The 24,675-nt window shown below is 44.7% G+C and overlaps 1 protein-coding gene across 1 annotated transcript in view; it reads left to right on the top strand.

Moving 5' to 3' along the window:
* The window catches only part of AFF4 (AF4/FMR2 family member 4), a 2,373,445-nt gene that overhangs the window by 1,511,708 nt on the left and 837,062 nt on the right, over positions 1-24,675 (top strand). The window lies entirely within an intron of this gene.

The following is a 24,675-nucleotide window of genomic DNA, read 5'->3' as shown; positions in this document are numbered from 1 at the left end:
CTAATTGTTGTTTAACTAGGCATTCTTACTAGCACTTGCAGTAATGGGAAGTAATGCCTCTCTGCTGGCAAGATGTACAGTAGTTGTCTGAAACTCTGATTAACACATTTTTTAAACACGAGGAAAATAATTTACGTTGGTCAAGTAGAGCTGCTTTCTGCTGTGCTTAATCACTGTGAATGACTTTCTTATATTTAATCTGCTTTCTTGTGGTAGTCAGTGTTGATTTCGCTGGCATGATTAAGCTACTTTATACAAGTAGGATTGTGTGCACTGTGTTTTGATAGCCTGTAGATGCAGTAGGCCAAGTACAGATCAAGCAACACTCTGTAGATATGAAGCAAAAGAATACTGAAGTAGTGCTGCTGGTGTCAGTGAGATTGTTATAGTGAGGCTATAGATGAGGCTGCACAAGTTATTTTTTCATCTGGTTTGAGGAAATAGGCTTCTGATTTTTGAGGTAAGTGTTGTGTATGCATGCTTAATACTTGTAAATATTGCATTCTATGTAAAATGCCTTCTAGCAAAAGATGAATTTTAAAATTTGTATTTTTCAGCTTATTAAGCTGTATTCATGCCAGACAAGAGGCCTTGCCTTGGCCGTTTCTTTATGGTTACTGTTGCTCTGATCACTTGCCTTTATTCCCCTCTACACTCCAGTGGTGCCAGTGTTCACGTTCTGCCTCCGTGACAGCAAGCTAGCCTTTAGTGTACCTATAAGGTGCGGACTTCCCCCTTGAGGTTGCAGAGTTGTGTAGAATGATGCCTTTGCACTGAGCTGGAACATGTGGTAGTTTGGAGGATTCAGGCAGTTCCATACAGACCCACTTCTTGAACAGTGTTATCTGAGCATGCCAGTTTTCCTGAGCTGAGTAACCTTCGCCAATGCCTGGGCTGATTCCGCCTTCACTGAAATGTTTACACGTTCCCAGTATAAAAATGTCATCCTCCCACACCGTCTGTAGCTCTGACTTGTCATAGTTGACGTGTCTATTAAGTGAACTGCAGATGTTTAACAAACACATTGGCTTACTGGCGTTTGGGAAGTAGTGGCCTACCACCCTCATCTGGCAGTCTACTAAAGCTCAGAGTCCTTCTCACTGTTTGTGGGTGTGGTGGAGCAATCACCTGGCAGTACAAGGATTTCCTTACAAAACCCACAGACTGGATCCTTATATTTTCTAGTTCATAGTAAGAAAAGGATCTGTTGGAAGTCTCTCCCTTGCTCTGGCTCTCTTCAGTTGCTGAGTTCAGATAAGAAACCTTTTTTTGTTTTTATCTCCTCCCGCTGCCTTTTTCTCTCAGCACTTGAATAGTTTGTTCTGCTGCTTTGATTTTTTTCAGATTGTGAAAATGTATTTGCTTGAGTCTTTACTTTACCTGCAGTATAAAGCTTATACTGTTTATTATAAGCTTCATTTGAAGGTTTTGATAGGAAAACTTGCTAACTTTGAGTTTTTTTTCTTTTGGGTTTATGATTATTTGAGGCAATTGAGCAGGTTTACATCGTTTTAAACATATTTTTTTCATTTAAATTGTAGTTTCCTGGCATTTTGTATGTTAAAACTTTTTCATAAGTTTGTTTTATTTCCTGTGTAAGGCCACTTTATGCTGCTTTTAATCATTTGGGACTAAAACTAGCTTCTTTTTATTAAAATTGGGAGACTTTTGTGACAATTGGTGCTTTGAACTGCGTCACAAATAATTCTGTCTTTATATTCAATGCAGTGTTCAGAATAATATCCCTACTGAAATAGACTTCATATTACTGTTTAGAGGGAGAATACTGAGATTTGTCCTTTTTTACTGGGCTGACTTGCAGCCATTCTTTGGTATTGCTCAGGCTGTTTTTTTGTCCCCTGACTTAGACTCAAATATTGTACCCTAATACACACCACCTACCCCCTGTGCCTAGATCCATTATTCAGGCTGTTGATTATGATGTGCAAACCTGGGTTATAAATAACAGGGGAATTCCCACCCCCTGTTCAGCCACTCAAGGATCCTGATTTTGAAAGAGATTTAGAATCTGTGGTTTTGTGAGATTTAGAATCTGTGGTTTTGTAAGTGTCAAGAGTCTGATCATGTTGTTTACTCTAGGGATGAAGAGCTTCAGAAACCCAAAAAGATGTTTTCTTTTTCCGAAATACTGGCTAAATTTAAGGATGTGTTTAGTTGCGAGGAATCGCTGTCTGCCCCCGAGATCACCATTGTATATGATCTTTTGGAGGCTGAATCATTAGATGTGGTGACCTTTCCTCTCTTGGGTCTCTGTGTTGCAAGATGTTTTTAAGAAAGCTTGCAATTCTGTGCTGAATGAGTCTTTTCCTAAAAAAGTGTTAAAGAAATTAAGGGTATACTCTGCCATGCCTGGCCTCCAAGCCCCCTTATCTGCAAATCCTGCTTTTGTCTCCCCTGTGACTTTCTCCAATAAAAAGACTGACTTCGTTAAACCCTGTCCTTCAAGATAAAGTAGGCAAGTGACTAGAATCTTGGGAAGAGAAAACGGGAGCTTTTAAGGTGTTTAATTACCAGTGTTTTATGTGAAAGTTGGTGTATGTATAATTTAGACAAGTTCTTTGTGGTACATGTGGAGCAGAAAGGCTATATGTAAGAGTGTGATGTCCTTCCATATCACTGTTGCAGTATTCTTCACCCAATGGCTGTCCTGCCCTTGTAGCCCAAAGTCTGGCCAGTATACCAAAGTCTTCAGCTATTATAGGTGTCCAACGTCACACGTATGCTCCCTGTGCACAATGTAAGGCATAAAGTTGACTTACAGGCACAGATGCTCAGAACTTCTTTGTCACCAGTCTGAACGCCATTATTGTACATTGGTCTAAATGCCCTTCTACTGTGCTGGTTACCAAGCCGTTTTTCAGACAAGTGTCTCGTTGGGGTTTCCTATCTTTCTTTACTATTGTATGGTATTGTGCTTATGTTATTCAGAAGGGGAAAGTGTTAGTGTGAGACGTAGATTCCCCATAAGACCATCACGACCTGTCTTTTTTGCTTGGGTGCTTCCCACGACCATGCACAGTGTTCTGTCTGCCAGGTGTTTGTGCCCAAGACCCTGTGTAGTTGCCATTCCTCTTTGTTTATATATCTTGAGAACCAGTGACTTAAGTTTTTGGCTCAGGGTGCTGTGGTGGAATCCTCCCATCCCAAGAGCCAGCTGTGTGCCAGGGAGAAGGCCAAAAATGTTAGGCCCGATCTGATTGCTGTCCAGCCTCCACTGGACATCTGTAGAGACTAGTGAAGGCCCTGAAAACTGTCTGGTACTTGCTTCAGATTCCGCTGCCAAGACCTTGTTGTAGGTCAGCATGGATCAAAATTCTCATATCTTCAGGCTTTTCAAACGTTTGATGTTGATGGGGAACCTTGGTTGATAGTTTCCAAGGAACTAAGGAGGATTCTTCAGATATTAGTGAGGGAGGAAATTCCCTCCACCACTGTTTAGCTACGTCAAGAGTCTGACCAGCTGAGGGTTTTGGGGGGGACATCCACAGAAAAAGAGAGAGAGCACCAAGCATATTTCCCTCCTGCTAAGGATCCCCACTGTGAATGGCAGGATTTCACTCAGGGTTTGTTGCTTTAATGGCCTTGAAGCCTCTTCAAGGGGTGTCTGCCCCTGAACCCCCCCCCTGGTCTTCCACTCCGGTTAAGAGGCCTAGGGAATTGTATTCCTCTGATATGGATTTTGGGAGATTTGGATTTAGGGAAAGAATCCCTGGCTTACTCTTCCCAATTTCCTTCCCCTCGGACTATGGCTCAGATTAAGAGGATTCTTTGAGTCCAGATTTCCCCTTGGAAGAATTGTTCTTTGGTGATGCCGTTGCCCACATGATGAACTTTTTAAGTAGGACTGTTCCCAGATTTCGGACATTCAAAAGGGGTACTATGAGCAAATGGAGTCTCCCAAACCAGCAGCTGTCCTTCCTGTTCTGGCTGCCTTTTGATTACTTTTACTGCAGCCTCTGAGACTCAGCCTACTCTGCCAAAGAAGCCTGATAGGTTCTACAAGGTGCCTGAGGACTGCAAATTTCTTTATAAGTGTCCTTCTGCTAACTGTTAGTGGTATCAGTTTCTTCTGATATACCCTGTTAAGTTGTTGCCATCTGCTAAGCTTTTTCCTTGTGATAAGGATAGTCAAGCTATGGAAAGGTTGGGCAAGAAAGTTTATACTGCTGCCACTTTGTCTTTCAGGGCCATTAACTGTTAGACTGATATGACCAGGTATGTTTTGACCCTGCTTTCTCATGTTTCTAAGGTGGTATCTGACTTTACTGATTCTGAAGGGAAGGCTTCTGTCCTTTCCTTGTTGGGGTCCACTTCTCAAGTTGCCCTTCTGTCAGTAAAATGCAGCTATGATGCAGCTGATGCCTCTTCCAGGGGTGCTGCATTTGGTTCAGTGATGAGGTGTTATTCCTGGATGTCTTCAGACCTTGCCTGATGATATTTGTACTAAGCTTTTGGATGCCCCTCTGGATAGCAGAAGTCTTTTTGGGAATGCAGCTGCTGACTTATTTAAATTTCTCCAGGATAAGGGTAAGGCCTTGCAGTAACTTAAGCATTTTTTTGTTTCCCCTGTTCCCAAGTTTCAGAGGAACTTTCCTTCCAAGTCTGCTGTTGTTCATAGAGAGACTCTCAGATGTTTTCCTCTTGCCACATCTCTTCAGATTCCTCCTTCCAAGAAACCTTTTCAGGATAAGCCTGGTACTGCTTGAAGTTTGGCCTTCCCTTCCCTTTGGCTAATTCCCCCTTGTCTCTCCCAAATTGGCATCAGATCACCTCAAATTCTTGGGTTCTATCAATTGGCCTTTCAGTTGTTATTTCATGATTTGGACATCCCTTCCTTCCGATGTTCTTCGTGTTTCACTGTTGCAGTCATTACATTTGGGTAATCTGCTGGCAGGTTGCCCTCATTCGGCCTGATTAACAAAGTCTTGGGTCCTGCGTTGGTTGCTGTACCTTCTTCCATGACGTCAGGTCAAAGTGGAAGAGATTTTCTGTATGGTGTCTCAAAATACAGTTGGACCCACTTGCAAGCGAGAGCCCTCTAGTACTTTCTTACCTGTGTGAACTACTGCAGACAGGGTTGGCCTACTCATCCATTAAAGCCTACTTGTGTGCAATTTCAGCATGTCTTCCTCTGGAACCCCCCCCCCCCCAGTTTCCAGATTACCAGCCAAGTCATTCCTTAAAGGGGTCCTTCACCTGAGACCTTCCAGGAAGCCATCTCCACCCCCTTGGGACCTCAACTATGTTTTGAAATAGATTATGCTTCCTCTATTCGAGCCAGCAGACAAAGCTTCCCTAAAACACTGTACATAGAAAACTGTCCTACTCGTGGTCTTGACCTCAGCTAGAAGTGTCAGTGCTGCAAGCCCTCATGGCTATTCCACCTTTCCTAGTATTCCACACTGAAAGGGTTACGCTTAGAACTAACACCCTACCTACTTTTTTTTCCTAACCCACAGGGAGGCAGTGAGAGAGTACTCCATTCCCTAGATTTGCACAGACAACTCAGATTTTACCTTCACAAAACCAAGCCCTTCAGACAAGCTGGTCAACTGTCTGTCTCTTTCCACCCCAGGGCCCCTAGGGAGGGCAGTAACCAACACAAATACAAAGGAGCAATTGCAATTGTTTGGAGGAATAGGAGTCTCTGTGGAATAAAGTGTATTACGTATTACCAAGGATTCGAGCTTTCTTTTGCAATTGCTCCTTTGTATTTGTGTTGGCTGGACTGTTTAGAGCAATTGTTTTCCATTTGTTGACTTTATTAGGGCAGTAACCAAACAAACAATTTCAACCTGGATTTCCAAAGCTATCACCTTCTGCAAAAAATACTATGGGAAATCCCTGCAAGGTACGGTTAAGCACACCCCACCAGGGCAATGGCCTCCTCAGGAGCTTTCTTCAGGGGTTTGGATACCTCTACTATTCTTTTAGCAGCCACTTGGTCAACAGTGCACACCTTCACCAGACATTACAAGTTAGACCATATTTCCAGAGCCATGGTGGGGTTTGCAGGGCTATCTTTCATGGATTCCTGGAGACTGCCTCTGGACCACCACCCCCGTCTTCACAGTGAGCTTTGGTACTCACCCATATGTGATGAGTACTGCAATATGTGAATAGAAGAACATAGAAAAAGTGTGTAAAATCTTACCATAACCATAGATGTCCTTCTCTTCCATGTTCCAGTACTCCTTCCCCACCCACCTTTCTCTCCTGTTATGCTGCATTTCCCTTTCTGGATGGCACAGGACTGGCATTTCCCTTGCTAGGGCTGGTTCCGACTGGGGCTTACAGTTCTGAGGGCTGGTGTGTGCAGACATCACTTTTATGGCCCATGTTCCACTAGCCATGTCAGATGTCCCACGCACCATACAGTGACTGAAAACTTTTGTATACTGGCCGGACGTTCGAGGAACAAGAGGAGTAAACCCATATGTGATGAATACTGCAACTTGGAAGAGAAGGACACATATGGTTATGGTAAGATTTTACACAACTTTTCCTTCTCCACATCAGACCTTCCAGAAAACTAGTCCCCCCCCCCCCCCTCGGGATTTGAACTGTGTGCTGGAAAAATTTATCACTGCCCCCTTTGAAGCAGCAGCTTCTGCTTCTTTAAAGATGTGCACCTGGAAAACTGTATGGTTAGTGGCCCTTACTTCAGCTAGAAGAATCTCGGAGCTGCAAGTTCTCATTGCCTCTCCACTGTCTTCCACAAAGACAAGATTACTGTACATGCTAACCCCTCCTTCATGCCCACAGTGGTGAATGAGCTGTCACTTAACAAGTCTATCCATCTACCCACCTTTTTCCCTTCACCCCAAAATGACAGTGAGAGAGTGCTCCACTCACTTGGCTGTATACAGACAACTAAGATGTTATCTAGACAAGACCAAAGACATTAGGAGGTCCAATCAGTTATTTATCTCATTTCATCCAGAAGCCCTGGGGAAAGCAGTTTCCAAGCAGAGACCGTATCTTCTTCGATACGCAAAATTGTTACCTTCTGCTATGCCTTTCATGGGAACGACCTACCCTACCCCATTAAGGCACATTCTACTAGAGATATGGCTTGTTCGGGAGCCTTCCTTAAAAGCTTGGATACAGCCATCTTCCTGGAAGCAGCCCAGATGGTCATCTGTCCACACATTCACCAGACACTACAAGCTAGACACACCTCCAGAGATAAAGCAGGCTTCCCAAGGGCTATTCTCCATGGTTTTCTGGAGACTGCTTCCTCTTCCTCCAACCTTTCCTCTAAATGAGCTGTAGTACTCTCCCACATATCAGAATACTGCAACATGAGAACAGGAGGACACTGAATAGTTGTGTAAAATCTTACCATAACCATAGATGTCCTTCTCTTCCATGTTGCAGTATTCTTTCAGCAACCAGGCTTAAGCATTTGCATAAGGGCTGGACATTCAGATGTCTGAGGTGGAAGATCCACTGGTCAGAATACTGCAACATAGAAGAGAAGGATGTCTATGTTTATGGTAAGATTTTACATGACTATTCTATCACAATGATCAGGAAGAAGAGCAGCAGGCTTAAGTTTACTTAATTTGTGGGAAAACTGTAATGTCAGTTCTGCTAGATGTGGGTTAAATACGAGACCTGTAGTTCTCCTTGATGTGAAAGGAAGATACTGGAACCTTTTTGACTTGGTGGTGGGTGAACTGTAAAGTATGAGACACTTTTTAATGTTTAAAAAGACATTGGACTGAAGAAGCAACTGAAAAATGATTTTGTTCTTCTTAACATTTGTATAAATGTTTACTGATGTAAGTTGCATGTTTTGAAAAGTAGTTCTATGTAATAAGCAGTCAGAGATATTTTTAAATGCAAGGTTGAAGGAAGACGTTTGGTCAGTGGCTGCTGAATAAGCTCAGTTATACTCTTTCGTAGTTGTAGTACATTCAGGCTGGACACTGCAAAAAGGGAAAAAGCTGGAAAGTATGTTAAAGTTAATGTCATCTTTGACTACTTTGTATAGAACTGAAAGAAAGTAATCTTCCACATTTTATACAAGTGGTCGCATACCTCTCAACCTCTCAACTGTACAGATTTTTGCCTCATATTTTTACTTTTTTAGGTTCATAGGTAGGTACTAGGCTATCTGCCTGAGGGCATTTATAAGCCTAGCCAGAGTGTGTCGGCTTTCACCGCCCCATTGATTAATTAATTGTGTCTCTGTCAAGCAGAGCCAATGAAGTGATCCCAGGGGTGTACTTTCTGTTACCCATCCACTCGTCAAGGCTTCTCTTGAGTGTTAGCGAGGGGCTCTGCCTAATGTAGCTAGGAATTTTGTTCCAAAGCATGGGGAGTCTCTGTGACAGGAATCTATCTCTCCACCATGTTCTATTTATTTTTGTGGAGAGGTTTAGCTCACTAGAGCGGGTGGCTCGCAGTGACTTGGATTTCTTTAGGTGGAGCATGTCCATCAATTCTGCATTGGACATGGCTTTGTAAGTCAGGCAGAGATCACCTCTGAGTAAGCGATATGCCACTCTGTACAGCCGGAGTTTTTTCAGTCGGGCTGCATAGGGCATATGTTTGAGGCCAGTAATCCTCTTGGTGAGGTGCTTTTGTGGTCTTTCAAGCTGTTGGAAGTGTCTTGTGAGGTACATCCCAAATGGGGCATTGTACTCTATGATGGGTCTGATGAGTGGCAGTAGAGGGCACTATAACCTCTTTATTTCTAGATGCGAACCCCTTAGTAATTAGATGGGCCACATAGAAGGATTTCCTAACTACTTTGGCAATATGATTGCCAAAGGAGAGATAGCTATCTACCTGGTCCCCAGATCTCTTATTACCTCTTCTGTATTAAGGGGGCTGCCGCCTATGTGGTAATTCGTGGGTGTTTTGTTTTTCCCAAACAGGATGACTATGTATTTTTTGGGCTTTTAGCTTGAGGCCATGACTTTGACACCAGGTGTCTGTCTCAGTAAGGCCTTTTTGGAGGATGTCCGTGTCAGCCGGAGAGTCAGTTATGGCTCCCAGTTTGCAGTCATCGGTGAACTTGGTTAGCCATAGTCCTCCTGTGTTTGCCTGTACTCCTGAGAAATATATGTCGAACAGTAGGGGTCCCAGAACTGAGCCTTGTGGGACACCACTTGTGACTGGTTTAGAGTCGGACCTGGAGCCTGCTATTCTTACTGTGTGAGTTCTGTCTGTAAGCCAGTTGGCAACCCATCTTGTGACGTAGGGGTTTATTTTCAGGCTGGTGAGTTTTTCTATAATACCCGAGTGAGGAATGGTGTCAAACGCCTTGGCGAGATCAAGGTAGGCTGTGTGAACCACCTTTCCCTCGTCTATGGCCTTGGTAACTGTCTGAAAGAAGTCAACCAGGTTTAGTATGCATGATCTGCCCTTAACAAAGCTGAACTGGGTCGGGTCAAGTGTTTGGAGGTTCCCAATGTCTTTGTTAATAAGTTCCATGATGATGCGCTCCATAGCCTTGCAGACCAGGCTAGTCAGGCTTATAGTTACCAGGGTCAGTTGTGGCTCCTCCTTTGTGGAGCGGAATAACCATTGCTGTGCACCATTCTATGGGCACGTATCCTGTGGAGAGGCTGAGGTTGAACAGCGTGTTTAGGTGGGAGGGTTAGTTCGTTCTGTAGTTCGTGCAAGACGCAGCCTGGGACACCATCTGGCCCCATTGATGCTGTGTTGTTGGCTTTTGAAAGGGCTGTTTTCACCTGTGCTTCTGTGATTTTTGGGACACTACATTTTTCCGGTATTGTTGTGGGCCCTTTTGAAGGTGAGAAGGAGGTGAAGATGTTCTTCGTCTTCCATTGCTGCAGTCCTGACTATTGGGTATAGTCCGCGTCCCAGTCGGCCCGAATACCAGAGTATAAGGCTGACGTCGGTCAGGGCGCATTAGACTGACGTCAGTACGTCAGGGTACTAATGCGCATGACCGACGTCATATCCTCAGTCTTTTTTGCCGCATGGTCCGATGCAGAAGCAATTTTGCGAGTGCAGGTTGGCGTTCTGAGATTTTCCGAAACCGGAGTTTCAGACCGAAACAGAGTTGGCTAAGTAACCCGTTAGAACATTTTGGTTTTTCTTGCCTCAGTATTTAACCGGATGTCAGAAAAAGTGAATAACTGTATTTCTTGTGGGAAGCAGATACCGCATAGGGATTATCATACATTGTGTATACCTTGTTTAGGGCCTGAGCACGGCGTTGTTGGTTGCCGCTCTTGTGCTAGATTTAACAAGCGCACTATTAAGAGGAGGCTAGATTGTGCTAGGTTAGTGTTTGGAAGCGTTGCAATTATAATATGCCGTCGGATGCTCCGGCCGCTTCATCCAAGAAGCGCAAGGACAAAACAGTGAAGCCTAGGGGTGAGGAACCGGCAGTCCCGGACGTCGGTTCTTTAGTAGGCTCAGTGGAGCCAGAGGTTTTGCCAGGAGTCTCCGTGGAGTCTCAGGCGGATACTTTATTGTTACAGGATGTGCCTTCTCAGGAGGTAGGCCAGGCTGAGGGGCTTCTGAGGTAACTGTTCTTCCCTCTCTTCCCAAGGTAGTTAGGGCCTCTCCTTCTGTTGCCAAAGCTTCTTTTAGAGGTAGGCCAAGTTCAGCTTCTGTGGGGGCTTCTCCTAGCATTTCGGGCTCTGTGCCTAAGAAACATATGCTTAAAATGGCTGAAGATTTGATTACTCTAATTAGAGGTTCTATGCCCCGCCTGATAAGAGGCCTAGGGTGGAACAGGAGTTTGATAGTTTTGAACAGTGTTCACAGGCTTCAGAGTCTTCTGGGGAAGACTTACAAGTTTCCTACTTATTCTGATTCTGATGTGGATGATTCCACTCCTACAGCTTCTCCTCCTGAGGATTTTTCATTTTCAGAGACTCTTCACTCCATGAGGGAGCACTTTAAATGGGAAGGCCAGGATTACTCTGATTCCAGGAAAAGGCTTAGGGAATTCTTGTTTTTACCCCAGCATAGGCCCTTAGCTATTCCTCCTGTGTTGAATGTGGTGGAGGATGTTTTGCAGAGGCTTCCCTGAACCCTGACTCCTTGCCTCCTGCTCCTGTTAAGCCTGATAGGTATTATAGGGTGCCCGAAGCTCATAAGTATTTGTTTAAGAGTCCTAGGGCGGACCCAGAAACTATTTCTCAGGGGCCTAAAGGTGTTAAAGCTTCTGTGGTTAAAAATCCTGTACCTTCTGATAAAGAGGCAAGGGCTTTGGATAGGTGGGGTAAGAAAGTGTATACTTCTTCCACTCTAGCCATGAGGGCATTGAATTGTCAGTTTCACATGCTAAAATATCAGAATTATCTCCTTTCACAATTGAAATCTAAGGTGGATGCTTTGGCGGAAGGTATTGAGTGTAAAGAATTGCTGGATTTGGTTCATGTGTCTGAACAAGTGGGTAAGCATTCTTTGCAGTGTGGTTTTGATGCTGTTCAGGCCTCCTCGAGGGTGGCTGCTACTAGTTCTGTTCTTCGCAGACATGCCTGGTTGAAGGATCAGAATTTAGCTGAGCATGTTAAGACCCGGATTTTGGATGCTCCTTTACAGTCTGATGTGTTGTTTGGACCGCCTGTGGAAGCAGTCTTAAAGAAAATGGAAGACAAAGCTAAGTCTATGCAGACTGTTAAAGATTTTTTGCAGGTGCAGCCTCCGAAGTTTAGTAGAAATTGGCCTGCTAAGGGGTGGACATATCCTGCTTATGGTTCCCAGTCTAGGGGTAGGTCTAGGCGTGGTAGGGGCAGGGCTCAAGGTTCATTTAGGCCTAGATCAGAGAGTTCACCTGCTCAGACTTCTGGTGAGGGCAGGGGTCAGTCCTTTCGTAAGCAGACCCAATGACCTGCCTTTTCAGCTGCCAGTGGATTCTCGTCTGGCAGCTCCTTTGGGAGGAAGATTGTCTCTTTTCAAAGAAAATTGGGATTTAATCACTCAAGACAGATGGGTGCTAGATATCATTCATCACGGTTACAGATTTTATTTCCACACAATGCCCCCTTTCAAAGGCATGCCAGATGTTCCTCCTCCACAAAGAAAAGAGGCTCACAAGCAAGTTTCTCAGTTACTCCAGATAGGGGCCATTCAGCCAGTCCCTGTATCAGAAAGGGGCTTGGATTTTATTCTCGCCTGTTCCTAGTACCAAAGAAGGGGAACACGTGGAGACCAATTTTGGATTTATCTATCCTCAACACTTATCTGGACATTCCCAAGTTCAAGATGTTGACGTTACAGCAACTGTTACCTCTGCTGGGCAAGGATCATTGGATGGTAACTTTGGATCTCAAGGAAGCTTACCTTCATGTGCCTATAAGGCTAAGTTGCAGAAAGTATCTGCGGTTTCGAACTGGAGATTTTCATTATCAGTTCTCTGCATTGCCCTTTGGCTTATCTACTGCGCCCAGAGTATTCACAAAGGTTCTGGCTCCAGTGATAGCTTACTTCAGGCTTCAAGGCATTCAAATCTATCCTTACTTGGGCGACTGCCTGATTCTGGCTCAAGAAAAGGAAGACCTTCTACAGCATCTGGAATATGTCATAGCAGTGCTAAGATGCCTAGGGTATTCTGTGAACGAAATAAAGTCCAGTCTAGTACCCTCTCAAGACATGTGCTTTCTGGGTGTGAGACTGAATACAGCAGCCCAGATGGCCTTTTAACCCCGGACAAACAAAAGAGTCTGTCACTTTACTTCCATCAACTATCTCATCAGTCCGTGCTGACTGCAAGGACAGTCCTTCAAGCATTAGGGTTCATGGCATCTTGTATTCTGGTGCTTCCCAATGCCAAACTGCATATGAGGAAGCTGCAATGGTATCTCAAAATGTATGGACACAGCACTGCCAAGATTTGGACACTGTCATTCAAATAATACCTTGCCTTCAAAAGGAATTCTTGTGGTGGGCTCAGGAATGTCACCTAAACAAGGGACTCTCTGTGACCCGGCCAGAGGCGAGTCAGATTTTAACGACAGATGCCTCGGACACTGCTTGGGAGCTCATCTAAATGGAAAGTGGATACAAGACAAGTGGCCTGCCAGACTACAGCATCTACATATCAACATGAAGGAGATGTTAGCAGTCCAGTTTGCATTGATGGCTTTCAAGGAGTTACTTCTTCCAGGGCAGGTGTTGATTCTAACAGACAACACAACTGTCATGTGGTACATCAACAAGCAAGGGGGAACACATTCTTATCCTCTATGCAGGCAAGCAATGATTTTATGGGAGACTGCGTTAAGCCTGCAACTAACTCTTCAGGCAAGGTTTCTGCCAGGAGCACAGAACTCCCTAGCAGATGTATTAAGCAGACAAATCATGGATCCCCACAGTGGAAACTGGATCTTCATGTATTTCAGAAATTGACAGTGTCATGGGGAACTCCAGACATAGATCTGTTCGCTTCTCCACTAAACCACCAGCTGCCAAAGTATTGCACAAAGGGGTTTCATCACACAGCTTGGAAAGTGGATGCTCTGTCTTTCAGTTGGAAAAACCTTCATGTCTATGCCTTTCCACCTCTGCCTCTTCTTCCAAAGGTATTATTAAAGGTCAGACAAGACAGGCCAAGGATGATTTTGATAGCTCCAGATTGGCCTCGGCAACACTGGTACCCACTTCTACGGAGTCTTGTAAAGAAGCCTCCATGGCCTTTACCTCTGATTCCTCATCTGTTATCTCAGAAGGACGGTCATCTGCTCAATGTCAAGCTTCAATCTCTTCATCTCACAGCTTGGCATATTCTGTGTTGAAGCACAGCAGGTCCCAGCTTCCTCAACAAGTTTTAAATGTGATTATGGAAGCTAGAAGGCCTAGTACTAGGAGAGTGTATGAAAAATGGAAGAGATTTTTATTTTGGAGTACAGCAAAGAATTTCGAGGTTTCAGAGCCTAATTTGAGTGTGGCTCTTCAATATCTTACTGAATTATTGGACAAAGGTTTGTCCTTCTCTTCCATAAAGATTCATGCTGCAGCAATTTCAGCTCACTATGATTGTGACCCACCTTTGTTTTCGCATCCTTTGTTCAAGCAGTTTCTTAGAGGGCAAAGAATATAAGACCCCACGTAGAGCTCCTACTCCTGCTTGGGATCTCAATTTTGTGTTGGAAAAACTTACTCTACAACCTTTTGAGCCTGCAGCTACTGCTGAATTGAAATATTTGTCATGGAAGACTGCTTTTCTGTTGGCTATTACTTCTGCAAGAAGGGTGTCTGAGTTGCAGGCCCTTATGGCAGTAGAGCCCTTTTGTTTTTCCATAAGGACAGGGTATCATTACGTACTAATCCTTCCTTTATGCCTAAGGTGGTTTCTAGTGTGGCTTTAAACCAAACTATTCATTTACCTACGTTTTTTGCAGATCCTCAAAATAAAGGGAAAAGATTTTGCACACTTTAGATGTACACAGGCAATTGCGTTATTATTTGAGCAGGACTAAGAATTTTAGGCAGTCTCAGCAGTTACTTGTTTCTTTTGCTTTGGGTTCACAGGGCAAGCCTGTGTCAAAACAAACTATTTCTAGGTGGATTGGCTTTTGCATTGCATTTTGTTATTCCCATCATGGCAAAGAGGTTCCAGCTGGGATTAGGCCTCATTCCACTAGGGCTACTGCCACTTCGACAGCATTTCTAAGGGGGGTGGCAACTAAGGATATTCTGGAAGCAGCTACTTGGAGTTCAGTGCATACTTTCTCTAGGCATTATCACCTGCCTATATACTCTAAGACTAGGGCTGGTTTTGCCACAGCTGTTTTACAAGGCATGTTGTCAGCTCCTGCTACTTTATAATTTGCCAGCCTCCCTTACCTCTGCTTTGGGATTCTACCCAATAGTCAGGACTGCAGCAATGGAAGACGAAGAACATAGTACAGTTTTGTACCTACCATAAATGTAGATGTTCGAGGATTCCATTGCTGCAGTCCAACCCTCCCTCCTTCCCTCTGTGTTTAGGGGTGGTTGTGTAGGTGAGTTTACATGCTTATATTTTATATATATATGTATATATTGTTGTATATATTATACATGTTTTTGGTGCAGGTTGTTTTGGGGACTTGTCTTTTTGGGTCTTCTGACGTCTGGGGCAAGAAAAGACTGAGGATATGACGTCGGTCATGCGCATTAGTACCCTGACGTACTGACGTCAGTCTAATGCGCCCTGACCGACGTCAGCCTTATACTCTGGTATTCGGGCCGACTGGGACGCGGACTATACCCAATAGTCAGGACTGCAGCAATGGAATCCTCGAACATCTACATTTATGGTAGGTACAAAACTGTACTTTTGCACTGAATCTATCTGCCAGTATGTTGGCAATATCAGTAGGTTCAGTATATTTTGCACTATCTCAGAGCATATCTGCGAGTTGCCACTTAGATTTTTGACATAGCTAAAGAAGGCTTTGTGGATGTTCTTCATCTCACATTGCTGCAGTCCTTACATATGGGTAGTCCGCTGTCCTCGGTCGGCCCGAATACCAAAGTATTAGGCTGACGTCGGTCATGGGCGCTCAGATCTGACATCAGAGCGTCAGGGTATAAAAGCGCATGACCGACGTCATATCCTCAGTCTTTTTTGCCGCATGGTCCGATGCAGAAGCAGCGTTGCAAGTGCCGTTCGGCGTTCTGAAATTTTCGAATTCTGAGTTTCAGACCGAAACCAAGTTGGGCTAAGTACCCCGTTAGGGAATATTTTTGTTTTTTCTTGCCTCTGTTAATTCCGGATGTCAGAAAAAGTGAATAATTGTATTTCTTGTGGGAAACAGATACCGCATAGGGATTATCACTCTCTTTGCATTCCTTGTTTGGGACCGGACCACGACGTAGTCGGGTGTCGGTTTTGTGCTAGGTTTAATAAGCGCACTATAAAAAGAAGGTTAGATTGTGCTAGGTTAGTCTTTGGTAAGCGGTGTAATTATAATATGCCGTCGGATCCTCCGACGCCCGCTTCCACGAAGAAGCGCAAAGACAAATCCTTAAAACCTAGACAGGTTGATTCGTCTGTTTCGGACGCCGGTCCTGCAGAACCTACAGTGGAGCAAGTGGATCCGGCTGAAGTTTCTGTTGAGTCTCAGGGGGAAACTTTGATTTTGCAGGATGTGGCCTCACAGGAGTCAGGTCAAGCTGAAGGGGCCTCTCAGGTTACTGTTCTCCCTTCTATGCCTAAGGTGGTTAGGCCTTCTGCTACTGTTTCTAAGGCTTCTTCTAAGGGCAGGTCTGTTTTGCCTTCCTCTGGTGTCCCTCCAGGTACTTCAGGGTCTGTGCCTAAAAAGCACATGCTTAAAATGGCAGAAGATTTGATTACTTTAATTAGAGGTTCTATGCCCCCTCCTGATAAGAGGCCCAGGGTGGAGCCAGAGTTGGAAAGTTTGGATCAGGCCTCAGATGACTCAGACTCTTCTGCTGAAGATATTCTAGATTTTCCCCCTTATTCGGATTCTGATGCAGAGGATTCCACTCCTGCTTCTCCTCCAGAGGATTTTTCTTTTTCGGAAACTCTGCATTCCATGAGGGAGCATTTTAAGTGGGAAGGACAGGATTTCTCTGATTCACGGAAGAGGCTTAGGGAATTCTTGTTTTTACCACAGCATAGACCCTTGGCTATACCTCCTGTTTTGGATGTTGTTCAAGATGTTTTCTCGGAGGCTTCCCTTAATCCAGATTCTTTGCCTCCTGCGCCAGTTAAACCGGACAGGTATTACAGGGTGCCTGAGGCTCATAAATATGTGTATGAGTCCTAGGGCGGACCCAGAAACTATTAGTCAGGGGCCTAAGGGTGTTAGAGCTTCTGTTGTAAAGAATCCGGTTCCTCTAGATAAGGAAGCTAGAGCTTTGGATAGATGGGGTAAGAAGGTGTATACCTCTTCTACTTTAGCAATGAGGGCTTTAAATTGCCAGTTTCATATGTTGAAATATCAGAATTTCCTCCTTTCTCAGCTAAAATCTAAAGTGGATGCTTTGGCAGAGGGCATAGAGTGTAAAGAATTGCAAGATTTAGTACATGTCTCTGAACAGGTGGGTAAGCATTCTTTGCAGTGTGGTTTTGATGCTGTACAGGCCTCTTCTAGGGTGGCTGCCTCTGGTTCAGTTCTTAGTAGCACGCCTGGCTTAAGGATCAGAATTTGTCCGAGCATGTTAAAACTAGAATTCTGGATGCCCCTTTACAGTCTGAAGTTTTGTTTGGTCCCCTGTGGAGTCGGTTTTGAAGAAAATGGAAGACAAGGCTAAGTCCATGCAGACTGTTAAAGATTTTTGCAGGTGCAACCTCCAAAGTTTAGTAGAAATTGGCCTACTAAGGGGTGGACCTACCCTTCTTCTGATTCTCAGTCTAGGGTAGATCTAGACGTGGCAGGGGCAGAGCTCACAGTACATTCAGGCCTAGAACTTGGAGTTCACCTGCACAATCTGCAGGTGAGGGCAGGGGCCAGTCCTTTCGTAAACAGGCCCAATGACCTGCATTTCCAGCTGCCAGATTCTTCTTCCCTGGCAGCTCCTTTGGGAGGAAAGTTAGCACTCTTCAAGCAAAACTGGCTTTTAGTCACCCAGGACAAATGGGTATTGGACATTATAAACCGAGGCTACAAGTTCTATTTCCATACATTGCCTCCTTTCAAAGGCATGCCAGACGTTCCTCCTCGGCAAAGGATAGAGGCAAACAAGCAGATTTCTTTACTTCTTCAAATAGGAGCTATACAGCCAGTTCCTCTGTCAGAAGTGGGACTAGGATTTTATTCTCGCCTGTTTCTGGTACCAAAGAAAGGGAACACGTGGAGACCAATTTTGGATTTATCTATCCTCAACACTTATCTGGACATTCCAAAGTTCAAAATGCTGAATTTACAACAGCTTTTACCTCTGTTGGGAAAAGATCACTGGATGGTAACTCTGGATCTCAAAGAGGCTTATCTTCATGTTCCTATCAGGCCCAGTTGCAGGAGGTACCTGCGTTTTCGGGCTGGAAATTTACATTATCAGTTCTCTGCATTGCCCTTTGGCTTATCTACTGCGCCCAGAGTGTTCACAAAGGTTCTGGCTCCAGTGATAGCCTTTTTCAGATTAAGAGGAATACAGATTTATCCTTATTTGGACGATTGCCTGATTATTGCACAACACAAAGACGAACTTCTGCATCATCTACAGTATGTGATGGTAGTGTTAAGATGCCTAGGGTATTCTGTGAACGAAACAAAGTCCAGTCTAGTACCCTCTCAGGACATGTGCTTTCTGGGTGTGAGACTGAATACAGCTTCCCAGATGGCCTTTTTGACCCCGGACAAACAAAGAAGCCTTTCTCTGTATTTCCATCAAATGTCTCTACAGTCCAGGCTGACTGCAAGGACAGTCCTTCAAGCCTTGGGGTTCATGGCATCTTGTATTCTGGTGCTTCCCAATGCCAAACTGCATATGAGGAAGCTTCAATGGTATCTCAAAAATGTATGGACACAACACTGCCAAGATCTAGACACTGTCATTCAGATAATACCTTGCATTCAGAAAGAATTTTTGTGGTGGGCTCAGGAATGTCACCTAAACAAGGGACTCTCTGTGACCCGACCAGAGGCGAGTCAGATTCTAACGACAGATGCCTTGGACAAGGCTTGGGAGCACACCTCAATGGAAAATGGGTGCAAGACACGTGGCCTGTCAGACTTCAACATTTGCATATCAACTTGAAGGAGATGTTAGCAGTCCAATTTGCATTGATGGCTTTCAAGGATTTACTTCACCCAGGACAGGTGTTGATTCAAACAGACAACACTACTGTCATGTGGTACATCAACAAGCAAGGGGAACCCATTCTACCCTCTTTGCAGGCAAGCGATGATTTTGTGGGAGACTGCTCTCAGTTTACACCTCAATCTTCAGACAAGGTTTCTACCAGGAGCACAGAACTCCTTAGCGGATGTGTTGAGCAGACAAATTGTGGATCCTCACGAGCGGAAACTGGATCCTCATGTGTTTCAAAAGTTGACAGTGTTATGGGGGACTCCAGACATAGATCTGTTCGCTTCTCCACTAAATTACCAGTTGCCAAAGTTTTGCACAAAAATGTTTCATCCCACAGCTTGGAAGGTGGATGCTCTATCAATCAGTTGGAGCAATCTTCATGTCTATGCCTTTCCACCTCTGCCTCTCATTCCCAAGGTACTCCTGAAGGCCAGAGAAGACAAGCCATCCATGATTCTGATAGCGCCGGATTGGCCTCGACAGCACTGGTACCCACTACTGAGGAGTTTGGTACGGGAGCCTCCATGGCCTCTGCCTTTGATTCCGCATCTTTTGTCTCAGGAGGGCAATCACTTCCTCAATGTCAAGATTCAGTCTCTGCATCTCACAGCCTGGCATATTCTGTTTTAGACCCTGGAGGGTCTCAGCTTCCACAACAAGTTTTGAATGTTATTTTGGAGGCCAGAAGGCCTAGTACAAGGAAAGTTTATGCTGATAAATGGAGGAGATTTTTTCCTTGGAGCAAAGCGAAGGACTTTGATGTTTCCAAGCCTGATTTAAGTGTTTCTCTTCAATATCTTACTGAGTTATTGGACAAGGGTTTGTCTTTCTCCTCGATAAAGGTTCATGCTGCAGCCATTTCTGCTCACTATGACTGTGACCCTCCTTTATTTTCCCATCCTTTGTTTAAGCAATTTCTTAGAGGGGCAAAGAACATAAGACCCCCACGTAGAGCTCCTACTCCTGCTTGGGATCTCAATTTTGTGTTGGAAAAGCTTACTCTACAACCTTTTGAGCCTGCAGCTACGGCCGAGTTAAAGTATTTATCATGGAAGACTGCTTTTTTGTTGGCCATTACCTCTGCAAGAAGGGTTTCTGAATTACAGGCCCTTATGGCAGTGGAACCTTTCCTGATTTCTCATAAGGATAGGGTATCTTTGCGTACTAATCCTTCCTTTATGCCTAAATTGGTTTCTAGTGTGGCCTTGAACCAAACTATTCATTTGCCTACTTTTTATGCAAACCCCCAAAATAAAGGGGAGAAGATTTTGCATACTTTGGATATTCACAGGCAGTTACGTTATTATTTGAGCAGAACCAAGGGGTTCAGGCAGTCTCAGCAGCAGTTTGTTTCTTTTGCTTTGGGTTCTCAGGGAAAACCTGTTTCAAAACAAACTATTTCTAAATGGATTGGGTTTTGTATTTCTTTCTGTTATTCCCATCATGGTAAGGAGATTCCGGCTGGGATCAGACTTCATTCCACTAGAGCTACTGCCTTTCTGAGGGGGGTAGCTACAAAAGATATTTTGGAAGCAGCCACTTGGAGTTCAGTACATACTTTTTCCAAGCATTACCACCTTCCTCTTTATTCCAAGTCTAGGGCTGGATTTGCCACTGCAATATTACAGGGCATTTTAGCAGCCCCTAATGCTTTATGATTTTGCCATCCTCCCTTTACCTCTGCTTTGGGATTCTACCCATATGTAAGGACTGCAGCAATGTGAGATGAAGAACATAGTACAGATGTCCTTCATGGATGCATCTGCAGTCATAACAACTGGGTTGTCCTGTCGTCAGGCAGCCCTTCAGTCGGCCGGATTCCAAAGTCCGGGTCCGGCTTCGGCTGATGTCGCACTTCACCCGACGTCATCTCTGTTGGTCTTCGGGTATAAAAGCATCAGCCGACGCCATTTTCTTCAGTCTTTCTTGCCGTGGCGCCGAAGCAGAAGCTGTTCGCAAGTGCCGGTCGGTCGGATCCAGAGATTACTTCTACCGAATACTACTTCGAAGACTTCTAAAGCTAAGTACCCCGTTGGGGACTCTTTCTTGCCTCAGCCGATGTCAGAAAAAGTTAATAATTGTTTAACCTGTGGGAAACAAATACCTCATAAAGATTTCCACTCTTACTGCCTGCCTTGCTTAGGCCCAGCCCACGACGTAGCTACCTGTTCGTCTTGTGCTTCTTTCAACCGACGAACGCTTAGACGTCGGTCGGAGTTTGCAGAACAGTTTTTCGGTTCTGATTTTGCGTACATTATGCCGTCGGATCCTCCGACTACGCATTCTGCCAAAAAACGCAAAGAAAAAGACCGACACTCGCGGCCCGCGGTTTCGGCCGAAACCATGGTTAAGCAAACCGCGAGTGTCTCGGTTTCGGCCGAAACCGAGAAAACTGATCAAAGTACAGCTGAATCTATCTCTACAACTGAGGTCCCTGCTAACACTCTTGAATCAGCCTCAGAAATTTTACCCACTACGGTGCTTACCACTGACTTATCAGACACCATTCCCTTGGATGTCTCTACCCCAGCACATGGTGCTGCTAGGCCTCCAGCAGCCATGTCCATTAAGGCCTTTGCCAGGGCTAAAGCAGCCAAGACTACTAAAACAGGGCCTGCTAAACCCCCCTCAACCAGGCCCTCTTCCAGTTCTCAAATGCTTACTTTGGCAGAAGATTTAATTTCATTAATTAGAGGATCTCAATCTCACCCAGACAGGGCCTCTCAACCCCCAGAGAAGAGACCTAGGGCAGAGCCCCATGAGCCAGTGTCCTCTGATGATTCTGCTGATGAATCAGACATAACTGACCAGCCAGAGGCTCCTTTCTCCAATTTTGAAGATTCTGATGCTGAAGAATCCATTCCAGCTGCTTCCCCACCAGAAGAATTCTCCTTTGGGGAAACCTTGCATGCCATGCGAGAACAGTTCCAATGGCAGCAACAGGATTTTTCAGACTCCAGGAAAAGACTTAGGACCTTTTTACACCTTCCACAGCACAGGCCCTTAGCTATACCTCCTGTTCTCTCTGTGGTGGATGATGCTTTCAATGATGTTTGCTCCGCTCCAGATTCTTTACCCCAGCCCCTGCCAAACCAGACAGATTTTACAGGGTGCCAGATACTCATCACCACCTTTACAAGGCCCCTCTTGCAGACCCGAAACTATTTCCCAGGGTCCCAAGGCAGTAGCATGACCATAGCTAAAAACCCTGTTCCTTCTGAAAGGGAAGCAAGGTCATTAGACAGATGGGGTAAAAGGTTTACACTTCAGCCACTCTCTCAGCTAGAGCTTTAAACTGTCAGTTTCACATGATACAATACCAAGAGTTTATGCTTGATCAGTTAACTAAAAAGCTAACCTCTGATGAATCTCTTGATAAGAAATATGTATTAGAAATGGTAAATAACATACAGCAGGTTAGTAACCATTCTTTAAAATGTGGCTATGATGCACTGGAGGCTTCATTTAGATCAGCCATGACTGGCACTGTAATTAGAAGGCATGCATGGCTAAAGGAGCAAGCTTTACCGGATCATGTTAAATCTAAATTGCTAGATGCTCCTATGGATAAAACAAGTTTGTTTGGTACACCTGCCCAGCAGGTTATGAAGAAAATGGAAGAAAAGGCAAAATCAGTCCAGACAGTTAAAGATTTCTTGCAGGTTCAACCCCCAAGGTTTAGCAGGAACTGGCCTGCCAAAAATTGGTCCTTTCCTGACTCCACAAGACCACAAAGGGGCAGGAATAGACGTTCCAGAGGCAGAAACCAATCCAGAGGAGGTGCCTACAGAGGACGACAGTGGCAAGGTAACAACAGGGGCACAGACTCAACACCTGCCACTACATCAACACAGCCACAGTGACTTAATCCTAAATCCGCCTACCAGGGAACAAATAGCAGCTCCTCTAGGCGGAAAGCTAACCTTATTTTCAAAAAACTGGCACCGCATAACAAAGGACAAGTGGATTTTACGAACCATAGATCAAGGTTACCGGTTCCACTTCCACACTTTACCAGACAAAAGAGGAATGCCAAATCTACCTCCAAATCAAAAGACAGAGGCTCTACAACAGATAATGGAGTTAGCAAACATGAGAGCTGTGGAGAAAGTGCCAACAGCAGAGCAAGGAAAGGGGTTCTACTCCAGACTATTCCTAGTTCCAAGGAAGGAAAACAGTTGGAGACCAATTCTAGACCTGTCCTCCCTGAATACTTACATCATTGTCCCAAAATTCAAAATGCTGACCCTACAGCAACTTCTTCCCATGCTGGGCAAGGAGTGTTGGCTGGTAACTCTAGATCTCAAGGAGGCATACCTGCACGTCCCCATTCGACCAATCTGCAGAAGATACCTCAGATTTCTTGCAGGATCAGAGCACTATCAATTCTCAGCATTGCCCTTTGGCTTATCTACTGCCAGAGTATTCACAAAATGCCTGGCATCAGTAATCGCCCATTGCAGACTACAGGAATTCAAATTTATCCATACCTGGACGACTGCCTGATACAAGGAGACAACAAAAGCAAGCTGACAACAGATTTACAAAGGGTCATTTACTTGCTTCAAGCACTGGGATACACAGTCAATTTACAAAAGTCAAGACTGATACCATCCCAGACAAGGACTTTCCTGGGAGCGGAATTGGACACAGTAAGACAAATGGCATTCCTAACTACAGAAAAACAAAAAGAACTCCCTCTTTACTTCTTGGCACTAAAAACTGAACAAGTTAACAGCAAGAAAGGTACTGCAGGCCTTGGGTTTCATGGCATCATGCATAATCTTGGTTCCATTTGCCAGACTACATATGAGAAAACTACAGTGGTACCTAAAGAATCTATGGTCCCAACACAGTCACAGCCTAGAAACGGAAATCCCACTAATACCATGCTTAAAACAGGAGTTCCTATGGTGGGCTCAGGCATGCCAGTCAAACCCAGGCCTGCCCTTCCGCAAGGGTCAAGCAAGCCAGACCATCACAACAGATGCTTCAGACCTAGGATGGGGGGCGCATATGCTGGACAAATGCGTACAAGGATTGTGGACACAGGACCAACTTCACCTGCACATCAACCTAAAAGAAATGCTGGCAGTAAAACTGGCAATCCAAAAGTTCAGACCATTTCTCAAGGAGGACCACTTGATGATAAGGACAGACAACACCACAGTCATGTGGTACATCAACAAACAGGGAGGCACTCATTCTTACCCCCTATGCAGAATGACTTTGGAGCTGTGGACCCTGGCACTCAGCTACAACATCCAGTTACAGGCAATGTTTGTGCCAGGAAAAGAAAACTCTCTAGCAGATATGTTAAGCAGGACCACATCAGATGCCCACGAATGGCAGCTGCACCGGATATCTTCAAGACCATCTCAAGAAATGGGGAATGCCTCAGATAGATCTATTCGCATCACCTCTCAATCACCAGCTCAAAAATTCTGCACAAGGACATTCCACCCACTAGCATGGAAAGTGGACTCGCTCTCCTTCAGCTGGAAAGGCCTAACAGCATATGCATTCCCACCTCTTCCCTTGATACACAGAGTACTACTAAAAATCAAGGAGGAACGTCCAAGGATAATCCTGATAGCTCCAAACTGGCCAAGACAGCATTGGTACCCACTGCTGAGGAGCATGTCTCGAACAATATGTGGCCAATACTCCTGATGCCTTTGATGCTAACTCAGAACAACTTCAGCACCATGCATCCAAACCTAAAAACGCTGCAACTGACGGCATGGAACATCACATAGCAGCTGCTAATACAGAACTTTCACAAAGAGTTAAAGACATTATTCTTGAAGCACGCAGGCCTTCAACTAGAAGGAATTATGCTGGGAAATGGAAAAGGTTTGTCATTTGGAGTTCTGAAAGAGGAAAAGATGTATCAAACATAGATATGCCTAACATTCTGGAGTATCTGGCGAACTACTTCATTCAGGCCTGTCC

This window comes from Protopterus annectens, chromosome 4.part0 (genome assembly GCF_019279795.1).
Source record: "Protopterus annectens isolate FY-2018-M chromosome 4.part0, PAN1.0, whole genome shotgun sequence".
In the NCBI taxonomy this organism is placed as follows: Eukaryota; Metazoa; Chordata; order Ceratodontiformes; family Protopteridae; genus Protopterus; species Protopterus annectens.
Note: the sequence above shows the minus strand (reverse complement) of the source record. Positions and strands in the feature narration are given on the sequence as shown.